This window comes from Rutidosis leptorrhynchoides, chromosome 4, assembly GCF_046630445.1.
Source record: "Rutidosis leptorrhynchoides isolate AG116_Rl617_1_P2 chromosome 4, CSIRO_AGI_Rlap_v1, whole genome shotgun sequence".
In the NCBI taxonomy this organism is placed as follows: Eukaryota; Viridiplantae; Streptophyta; class Magnoliopsida; order Asterales; family Asteraceae; genus Rutidosis; species Rutidosis leptorrhynchoides.
Window position 1 is genome coordinate 280,864,019 of NC_092336.1, and position 12,625 is coordinate 280,876,643.

Here is a 12,625-nt window from a genome sequence, read left to right on the forward strand (position 1 = left end):
AAAAATAACAACAAAAAAAAATATTAAGCTGCTACTGCTATCGCGACTTTAAAAAAAATAAAATCTTGATTTTGATTTCTAGATTGTTTTAGCTTGTAATTATAACATGAAATCTGTTTTTAATCCATCCTAAAATCTTTTGGAATCATCAATTTAACTGAATCATTAAAAACGAATTCGAATTTCTTGATTGAACAAACGTTTGACTTTTGAGATTTAAACTTTGACTCGCGAATTCACAACCGTTTTAATGAATTGGAAGCTCAAACTTTTCAGTTAGTTTACTTAGATGATTCCTAACAACATGACATTAACACAATTTGAAAAATGATTCGAATTCAAGTTTTTAAAAAAATAAAAACGTAACAGAGGTATTGAATAGAAAAAAAAAGAAAAAAAATAAATAAATAAATAATCTCCGTGTGAATTTGTTCAAACAACTGGTACTACTTATATTTGCTAATTGATAATGTGAGATTGAATGACATTCCATAATACTGGTTTGGATTGTTTTTATAATGCAATTACGATCATAAAATATAAAAATAAAAACTAAAAACTAAAAAAAATGCAAAAGCAAGAACCAGAATTAGGTCGATCTGTTTTGTAGTGGTTATTGGATCGATCATAATGTAAGAAGGATTAAAATAAAAAAAAACAGATAAAGTTATAACCTAATTTTGTTATCTGCACTTTTTATTTTTAATTACTACTACAATTAAATAAATAATACTAATTAATAATTATTATATTAATAATAATATTAATACTTATAATAATTATATATATTAATTATAATAATAAAATACTAATAATTCATATAAATGATAATGATAATAATAATTTTTAATAATGATGTTAATAATAATAATAATAATTGTATTAATGAAAATTTTAATAAGTTGTTTTATAATGGTATTAATAATATTGATATTAATGATAATGATATTTCATTATATTAATATAAATGTTAAGTACTAATACTAATACTAATAATATTAATAATATATTAGTAATTATATTAATGATAACGATAATTATTAATAATAATAATTATAATACTGTTAATCATAATGGTTGTAAATGATGTATATATACACGCATATATATTTTCATACCTTTTGTTTTAATCGTTTGTTCGTGAATCGTCGGAACTGGTCAAAGTTAGGTTTGAATTTAGTCAAAATTTTCCGGGTTGTTATAATTATGATTTAAACTCAATCTCTTTTTTCCAACTAATAGAACGTGGTTATCGGCTCTGTTATTGGGAAGTCATGAACCCCGATTCATAGTACACTATCTCTGTCACCCCTTGGTATGGAACCTCTGTTGGATACATAGTGTGTTTGTTAGAGGCACAACGGTTATAGTAAGGCAACATATGCTATGGATTCTGATAGTTGTGTGACAACCCGGAAATTTCCGACCAAATTTAAACTTTAATCTTTATATTATTACGACATGATAAGCAAAGTTTGTTAAGTTAAATCTCAAGGATTTTAAACTATGTTCATATATTCATTTACCCTTGACCAAACCCTGATGATTCACGAACTATTATAATTGGTTAAGAATATGAATATATATATATATATATATATATATATATATACATATATACATATATACATATATATATATATATATATATATATATATATATATATATATATATATATGTATATTATAACTTGAAAATGTTAATAAAGTATTAGTAGTATAATACTTTACATGATCGAATTTGTTTCAATATATGGTTAACATATTTATTGACGGAATTAAAAGATAAGTTGAATTATCAGATACATTGTGATATGATTAAGGTCTCTGTTGTGAGGTCCACTGTGATTTAAGAAATCTGTACTTTTCATCAGTATTCGGAATATTTGTTAATGTGATTTACAAAAATATCATTAACAAGCGTTAGTCAAAAGTTAGTAAAGATTCCTGTTTAAATTTCAAAAGCGTGCCTTACTTGATTTGCCTCGTGTCCCCTAATAAATTAATTATTTAGTTTTCATATTATTAAAAACATTATTTGATATAATAACTTTTACTATTTAAATGAGTTAACTTATACAAAATGGACTTTGAAATATAATTAGTTTTGAAAAAAAAAACTAAATATTGTATTTAATAAATATTCCAATTATATATATAGATTATATTTCTAAATAAAGATACATGTATATATATATATTTTATAAAGTAATATTAAAATATTTATAAAACGTTTCGATTTAGGTGATATTGTTTATTTATTATTAAATATATTTTAATAAAACAACGAGAAGTCGATTTATAGAAGCAAATGACCAAAACACTCAAATGTATAAGTTACACTTTGTGTAATATTGTTTATCAATGATTTTATTCTATATTTTGATAAGGGTACGAGTCACGTAATGTAAAGTGCAAGTTTTCTAAGCGTACGAAATTTAGTTTGAAAAACCGGAACTAGGACATAAGTCGAGCATTAATGTAAAAATTTTTGGAACCAAAATTTCAAGTCATCCATGCTCGTAAATATAATATATATATATAATTATATAAATTAATTAAATATATAAATAAATATTAATAATTGAGTGTCGGCAGCCCAAATAAAATGGATGTCAGCTGGCAAGAAGGTCCATGCGATCGCATGGCCAAATGCCTCTCAAAGCATGCGATCACATGGTGATTGGTGAGGTCTGGTGGCACAAGTCTTTAAAGCTCGACGATTTCGTTTCATTTGCACACTCTTTCTCTGATCTTCATTTTACTCTGCATTTATTTTATTTTTTATTAATTATTATTATAAATCCAAATATATTATTAGTAGTATTTTTATTAGTATTACTAGTATTATTATACATAAAATACTACGATGAGGTTCTGCTCGCATGTTTTCAAAATGGGTTTTTGAGAGGGATAGAGCTAAGGAAATTATGAGTTATGGCTATGGAGGCTATGGGTATGGATCAGGGGTATAGCTCGTGAGGTCAATCTAGTGTTTATCATCTCCGTTGCGTCTTTGTACTTTCCTGCAATATTGAATCTCAATATTGATACGTGAGCATTCATAACTTAACTTTTATATATTATTAGTGTATCCCTGACTAGTGCTCGAGTATATTTGATTATGCATGCTTGTACGTTTAATATTGTCGTTAGATAGTTTATGATGAATCCTGAATTTAATACATATGCTACTAGGATAAGGTATATAATATGTATGTCGTTGGAAAGCTGACAAAAAAATAATAACTTTTCATTTAGAAAGCGTATGATTTGGATTAACGGATTAAAAGATACTGTCAATTGAATTATCTATAATTTTAAGTATTATTAAAATAATTATTATTATTATTATTATTATTATTATTATCGTTATCGTTATCGTTATTGTCGTTATTATCGTCATTATTATTATTATCCAATAACCAATATGATGATGATTATTATTATTATTATTATTATTATTATTATTATTATTATTATTATTATTATTATTATTATTATTATTATTATTATTATTAGTATTATTATTATTAGTATTATTATTATTATTATTATTATAATTATTAACATTGATATTATAACTAAAATTATCGTTATTATTAAAAATTAACATTTTTATAAAAACTATCATTTTATTATTTTTATCATTATTATTATTAAAAATATCATTAATATTAAAATTAGCACTTTTATTAAAATTATCATTTTTAATAGAAATATCATTTTTATTATAAAATATTATCATTATTATCATATTTGGATTATTGTTATTAAAAATTATCATTTTTGATAGAATTATTTTTATAACATATTATTATTATTATTCTTATTGTGATAATTATTATATATAGTAAATATTATTATTAAGATAAATTATATTTTTACTAATATTAAAGTATCGATACTATCAATTATCATTTAAAATTTATCATTTTTATTAAAACTATCATTCTATTAAAAATTACTATTATTATTAAAAATTATCGTTTTTATTAGAATATATTATCATTAAAAAGTATAGAATTTAAAACTATCATTTTATTTAAAATTATCGTTACTATCAATTTTATTAGTATTATTAATATCATCATTATCATTATTAGCAGTTATATTAAAATAATTTTAATAACATTATAGTTATTATTATTATCATTATTATTATTACAAAATAATACAACTTTTACTCATTATTATTATTATTATCAATATTATCAAATAAATATGTGATAAAAAGATATTTTTACCACACATAACATAATTACATTAATAATACATACTACTATATTTTTATGATATTAAGTGAACTTTATTACTTGAGATATATAAAAGTATATTTTTATCATATATAAATTTTAATATAAATTTTATTTATTAAGAAATTACTTGTATTATTTACTTTAATAAAATTTGATAAATATATTTAAATATATAAAACGACTATATTTAAGTTATAAATCATTTTGAGTCAAATTGACTTTTGTCAACTTTTGCATATCAGTCTCGAGCATTAGGATTGTGATACACTATGACTTGACCAAAATTGTTAAACAGATATTGACCAACTTATAAATATATACACTTAATATAGGTTCGTGAATCCGAGGCCAACCCTGCACTTGTTCAGTGCCGTCATATGCATTATTGCTACGAAATACAGTATTGTGAGTTTCATTACTCCCTTTTTATATATATTTTTGGGACTGAGAATACATGCGCTGCTTTTATAACTGTTTACGAAATAGACACAAGTACTTGAAACTACATTCTATGGTTGAATCATTATACTGGATATCACCCTTTTAGCTTGGTAGCCTAAGAATTTGGGAACAGACCCCCAAGTTGACGCGAATCCTGAAGATAGATCTATGGAGTTTGACACGTCCCATACGGGTTACGGATGCTTTAGTACTTAGATTTTATATACAGATGAGTGTACCTGTATATTGGGGATATTCTAGATGCATTTGTTAATGTCGGTTACCAGGTGTTCACCATATGAGTGTTTTTTAATTCGCAGGTTATACGTACTATTTTGTACTCGGGTTACGTGTACAATTATATATATGAAATCTTGTGGTCTATTAAAATGATGAAAATCAATGTTTATGATAAACTAATGAACACATCAACCTTTTGGTAAATACTTGAAAGCATGTTTATTCTCAGGTTTGAAAGAAATCTTCCGCTGTGCATTTGCTCATTTAGAGATATTATTTGGAGTCATTCATGGCATATTTCAAAAGACATTGCATTCAAGTCATTGAGTTCAATAAAATTATTATTAAGAAGATAATAGATTAAGTCATTTATAGATTGGATATATTATGAAAGGGTATGAATGCCTGTCAACTTTCAATGAAATGAAAGTTTTTCTTTTAAAAACGAATGAAATGTTTGTAAAATGTAACATATAGAGTTCAAGTACCTCACAATGTAACCATATGTTATTGTATTCGTCCTTATGGATTAGGACGGGTCATTTCAAGTTGATCTTTCGTAGTGGAAACTCTTACTGACATACGTAGTACATCGTTGGATTTAAGCTATGCCTACGTAGTCACTTTTATTTAAACATTGTAAGTATATTGAGGAGCGACAATGGTTGTAGTACTCTATAACTCTAGCGTGTATGTCCATGAAAGCTAATCTTCAGTTCGGATATAGTACATTGCATCATAACGCGGTCTTAAACATTGTATGTTGCTTGAGCGATTCTTTGATTAAACCCATAAAGGATTGGACTGATAGGATAACTGCACGTGTTAATGGAGGTTACCCTGAAACTTGGCCATGGTGTTCTTTATGGTTCTTCTCTTTTAATTAAAGGTCTAAGCTAATTAATAAGTCCAAACATTAATGATAGTATCAGAAACACATAATGTCTTTCGGATCAGGGATGCCTTCTATCTTTGCTTATGCTTAAGAAAGTTTAGACCTTAAGGATCGTTAACATCATTAAAAACGGAGTGGTCATGGGAGACGCGACGACCATGACTCACCCAAGGGAGGGCGCTATCACCATTACTCTCATAGGGAATATCAAGATTTCGGTCCTTATCATCACAGCACCAGTAACAGTCATGGGCACACTCACGGACATCATGGTAGTAATTATCAACGAAATAGGAACAGGGAAAACAACCAGACACTCATCAAAATTTTAGCGAAAATTCTTAAAGAAATCCTCGCAACAGAACCAATATCCTGGACCTTTAGGCGACCAATGCGCATGTCTGAATATGCACGGCATGAAAAATCCAAGTTCTGTGATTCCATGATGACTACAGTTATGAGATGAACAGATGTAAGGCATTGATGGACAAGGCGTGGCATGCTTAAATCGGGCAGAGCTACAGCACCTAAAAGACAAATAGAACGGTCACGCAAAGAGGATCGTGATGAAGGAAAGGAAAAGGGGCTATATAAGAGAATACGAAAACAGGGCAAAGGCCCCTACATTCATTGGAAAACTTTCGGGTCATTTTCCCCTCTAACGGGGATCAAGGGGCCAAGTGTGATCCCGTTATAGTTGGTGGCTATTTACCTGAAAGCGGACATGTAATCAAACGACTATGTGTGGACACTGGTTAGTAGTGCAAATATCATGTTTGAATATTGTTACAATGAGCTTTCATACAGGATTATTTCAAGCCTAGATCGGTCAAATGAAAGGTTTTGAGGACCCTTAAGCAACCCTACATGGGCCATGTGGACTTTAGAGGTCGACCTTCAGCTTGAAGATGATAAAAACAGAAGGAAGGCGCGAAGAGAAAAAGTAAAGTTTAGCATCGAGCGTACATCATCTGACTAAGATGCGCTGCTAGGATGCCCATCTTTGCAAAAGTTTGGCGCAATACCCTCAATCATGCATGGTCTGATCAAGTTCCTTACACAAGATGGAATCGCGACGATGGCATCAAAACTGCCAAAAAGAGGTCAAGCACTACGCTAGGTATGTTTAATACAATGCTTATTTTCTAATTACAGGGCAAGTTGGAGTGTTATTAGACCTTTTAAGATGCTTCAGTGAGCATAGATTTCTGTGCACTTACCGCATTTAAACGAGCACAATCTTGTATAATCCGAAACATAAGACATATATAACATTTCATTTAACGCATATGAACGCGCATTTGTTAATTTACAAAAAACATTGAACTTATGCAAACTGGTCTCGAGTAATCAAGCAACCGGAAGAATAAAAGACGAAGAGGGTGGTTCTTCAATGACCACGAAGGTAGGGGAAGATGATGGCGGGAGCTCAGATTAGGAATTTCAAGACTACTTGGATGCACACCTCCGAAAAGCGTGTTGATCATGCTTAGGCTTTTATGACTCTGACTAAGTTCTTGTATGTTATTTCATCAAAACAGTCACTATGTCGCTTATGTAACCATGTTTGCAGATAGTTTGAACCTATTGTAACTGACTTATGCGAAATATCTATGCTTTCTTTTTTCAAGTTGTTGTAACCGAAATTCTTTGTGCCATGTATCAATGCAAAGTAGTTCTATAACTTAGACTAGTGCACACGGTCATAAATACCCAGCGCACTCCTTCCTTTGAATGTCTGTTTTCACCAACCCCCATGCTTCATAAGATCATTTGACGACGAGCTAGATATTATTACCGGAAGGCGACGGACATTGGTTTTTCCTAGACCCACCCGTGCATAATACGAGATATGAAAGTCATGACTATAAGCGATATGGTTGGTCACCCTTGACCTCAATCCTAAGTGTTGGCACACTTAGAAGACTCTCGATGCGCAAAAAAGGGCGCGTGATCTAAGTCTATGTTTTGTGCACGACAACATATATGATAGATTACACGATGACATGTCTTGAGTATAATATGTTACTAACAATCAAACTTTATATAAGCCACACATGTAGCATGTTAAAGCGCTAAAAAGTTGTTATATGCGCAATTGGTGTCACCACAGTTCAAACCGCAAATCAATACTCGGTTCTAGGTATGTTCGCAACAATTTATGAAAGACAAAAAATGCAGTAACATAACCGACAAAAGACATTGCTTGCACACACATGAATCTTACAAAACGATTTTATCATTAATTATCTTTATTTACAAAGCTCAAAGCACATAAAAAATAAAAGAACAAAAATTACAATGCAACGTTGAGTAAGTGATGGGCAGTCACATCGGGGTTTTGTGACAGCTAAGTATGGTTGATCATGGACACTTCTCCAGCTCGGCCAAAGCGACGTACTCTACCTCGATAGTGCCCGGGAGATACTTTTTGGAAAAGGTGAACGGAATGACGGAAGGGATCTCAATAGTCCTCTTAACAAACTCACAAAGCGTCCACTTTTCCACTGCTCTGATAACGCACGCAGACATAGTGAAGAGATCATTCACAGTAGTAGATTTGCAGGCACCTGTAACCAATCCTGGAAGTTCAAGCTTTAGTGTCACAAATTGATCCCAAGCGTATGACCGTGCCTCCTCCAACCTGTTGAGCTAGGCAGAATGCTCCTCTACGGCTTTTCAAAGATAGGCATTGTTGGCTTTAAGAGACTCTTCGTTGAGCCTCAGCTAATCCTTCTCGGCCTTCACTAAATCAAGCTCTTTGAAAAGTGCATTTTTATCAGATGTCTCCTGAGCATCAGTAGCCTCAGCATTGGTCTGCGCTTCTGGCACTACCTTGAGATAATCATGAAGCGTGTTGATTCTAACACGCGACTCCTGCATGCTGAGGGCTTCCTGCCTAGAACTGGATTCGCTCCTCAAAAGCACATGATGGCCTTTGATCCGATGGACATCGTACAAAAAGTTGATGAACGATGTCTGGATGTCCATGCACAAGTTGGCCTCCGCATCTTTCTCAAAAATAGGAATGCACCATGAGGGATGGTCTCATCAATGAACTTTAACTGAGACATAGCAGCCCCCATGGGCACGTCCAGATACTCGAGCCCACGGTTAAACAAAATGACCACATCTGGAGGCACACGAGCATTACCATCTGGCACAATATAAACAAACATACCTGCGCGCAGACCCATCCTCAAAGGACAAAACGCATAACCTTTCCAACAAGACCTAGTCCATTTATGCATGTGTCAGAAATTTAATAGCATATACAAAAGATAAATTTATAAGACGTCGAAAGATATGAAAATACTTACCAGTTTTCTTCTTCTTCTTCTTATGGGACTTTTTCTCCCATTTGTCAGCGTGTTTGCGCTCCTTCTTCTTCGAAGAAGCGTTGCGGTCCACAAGATTCTCCTGGTCCCTAGTAGGAGTAGGGACCCTGGTGTCCTGATCACCAGAATCAAGGTGATCACTATTCTCCTCCTTAGTGTGAGGGATTTCCTCCTCAACAGAAGGGTTACCCCCTCGGGCACATCATTTCCACCACCAATGGGAGGAGGCTTACCCTCACTGGTCTGCTCTTCCCCGATAACTTTACCTTCGTGCACAACGATTATCTTATCTAAGTCCTCATCCTCCAAGATGTTGATGATCAAAATAACTGAAAATCAAATGAAAAACGAAGTTGTTAATATAATTGACGAATACCGAATAATTTCAAAACATAAATCAGGGTGCGAATTTTGGCATACCCCGTCCATGATTCCTCTGAATAGTCACAACAGAGGGGTGAGCGCAGGCGAGGCCTACACGAAGAATATGGTTCTCATATATACAGATGGGAAGCTCTTTTTGACGCAAAGTCGGAACATGTTCTCCTCGTCTGGCCTCATCTTTGGCTTCCCATTCAAACTCTTATCAACGCCAGAGTGCCACTCGCGTGCTTTAACGCAAGAATTAGGAATAAAAGAATGGTCAACAAAAAAGAAGGAATTCTTCCATTTCTCGTGCATACCAGACTTGGTAGACTCAACAAACTTAAAATGCTCTCTAAAAGAGTACCAACCATTTTCATGCGGCTGATAAGAATACACGTTCCTAAACAAATTAACTGTGGGGACAAAATTGTGACACCCTGCACCACATACCAAAAAATGAAATACGGCACGCGCTATAGGAGTGGAGTTGCCGAACGCCAATCCCATAGTAGTGAAGAACCGATAGAAAGAAATAGGTAGAAGGATAACAAATATTGTTGTACTTCATGACTTTAGAATACACGACAATCTTCTTAGGTAGCAGCTCATTAACGCGCTGTTTTTTCCAGGGAACAATAGGGCTCAGTGTATAAATTGGGGGATATTCCCTCATAATATTGTTAAGATCATCAAGAGTAATAACGGAAGAGATTTCAATAACGTTTTTGCTTTCAGTTACAAAAGTAGAAGGCAATGTTTTAAAGAAAATAAAACAACAAAGGAGGATAAAATAGGGTTCTAACCTGATGATAGTGGAGCGAAGTAAACAAAGTGAAAAAGGAGGGCAGATCAAATGTACAAGAGAAAAGACGAGTGAAGACTTGCAAACGATTAAAGCTTTTATGATAGGGAAAAGATCTATTTATATGGAAAAATGAGGGTAGAAGACTTGGGAAAAAGAAAAAAACGCGTCACCACCGTACACATGGCGCAAATCCGGCGGGGGGAAATCTGACAACTGGCAGGAAATGTGCAAGATGACAGTTGAGTTGACAGCCTCCCACAACTGGCAGACTTACAAGCCGAAAAACCACCTTAGCAATAAATGCTTCACTTAGCGCATCTTTCGCTACTTCGTCCCGATACCCTAAAGACTTTGGAAAAAACCATGATTGGAGTTCAACATCACGTGAAAAGGTTGCGTGCAATATAGAACTAGGGGGAATTAATGATGCACATGGCTGCACATCAGTTGCGCGAAATGAATGCATGATAAAAAATGTCACCACTATAATAGAGCCACTAGATAACACAAGCAAAAGAAGTTAACTAAACGTGGATAGGTGCTATGGTAGACTTGCGCCAAGGCTGCACGCGCAAAGCAAAGAATTATTTAGTGATTAGGGATGGAATATAAAAGACACTACAACAGGTTGGCACGATCCAGACATTGTGTAACGGTTGGATAATGGTAGCAGGCCATTGGGAGACAACACAAGGATAGTGGCAGTACCTTTTCGCAGATTTATGGAATAAAAGGACAAGAATAATACAGCATGACACTGGTGCGTCCTTTTGTCCCCTAACAAGCACTAAGGGACAAATACCTACAGATATAAATTGACATTGTTCGAGCTCAAATTGAACATAACAAAAACCATTCCCAAAAAAGATCTATCCTCTCAACATACAACTTAGACTCATCATTAAGGACGTTAATTACCTATCTTACCCGCGCAACCGGAATATACACCTCTCACTCTTTACGCTTTCAGGTAACGTTCTTATAATACAAACCCTAACACTGTCACTAAGCCATCAAATCCGGCTAACCCGAATGATGGTGGGTCATGTTTAACCACACTTTCAGAGATCATTATCTCGTATTGGGGTTATTCACGGTACTCTGAATCAGAGATTTAAACTCAAAAAAACTCTTAAATCCCCTTTGGTTGTTGATCAAGCATAGACCGAACACCTTGAACTATTTTATACTTGATCACTTTGCGATTATCATTTAAAGTCAATATCTTTTCTAACTAATAGAACATAGTTATTGGCACTTTTATTCGGAAGTCGTGAACCCCGATTCAGAGAACCCTATATGTGTCACCCCTTGGAAACAAACCTCTATCGGATACATAGTATGTTTTTCAGAGGCACAATGGTTGTAGTGAGGCAACCCACGTTATGGATTCTCTAACAACCCTGCTTTCTCCGTTAATTTTTTTTTAAGTATCTAACGGCCACTACTTGAATTCTATTTGATTTATTACTTGAATCATACTTAGTCCTTGGGGGATACTACTTTAATATATGATACATATTCAAGAAAAACATGCTTCGGCTAAGAAGTACATAGAAAACGTTCGGATAGTGAAAACGAAGAAACGTAACTCGTGGCTTACTATTTATTGACAATTATTTGATTTAATTGTTGCATATAATCTGTTTAAGTTACGCCTAGTTTAAACTCCCCTATTATAATTTTGGTCACTACATTGATATACAAAAACCATTTTTTTAGTGAGATATATGATGATAATCCAATTTAAATTATGTAACTAAAATACATATAAGTTAATAATTCAAACTAATAATTAGCTTAATAATTTAAACCAATAATAAAATTTATTATTATTATTATTATTATTATTATTATTATTATTATTATTATTATTATTATTATTATTATTATTATTATTATTATTATTATTATTATTATTATTTAATCAAACATGACCCTCTTTTATTTCTTTTGAATTAAAAATCATTTAAATTAGCCACCCCACATTGACAAGATATTTAAGTACTAGCCAATAAACCTACTACCACTAAAAACATGTTTTACAAATAACTAGCTAATGCAGATTGACTGAATAATAAACTGCTATCCTAATTAACTAATTAAGTGAACATGGAGTAAAAATATGGATACATGCAAACTACTAATTAACTCTATATGCCTAACTGCTATTTTGTTAATGGCTCCTACATCACATGGATAACCACTTGTAATTAACAAAGAGAAACATGGGGTCATGGAATCATGCACTTGTTGACTTTGTGGAAACATGGAGTTAGTA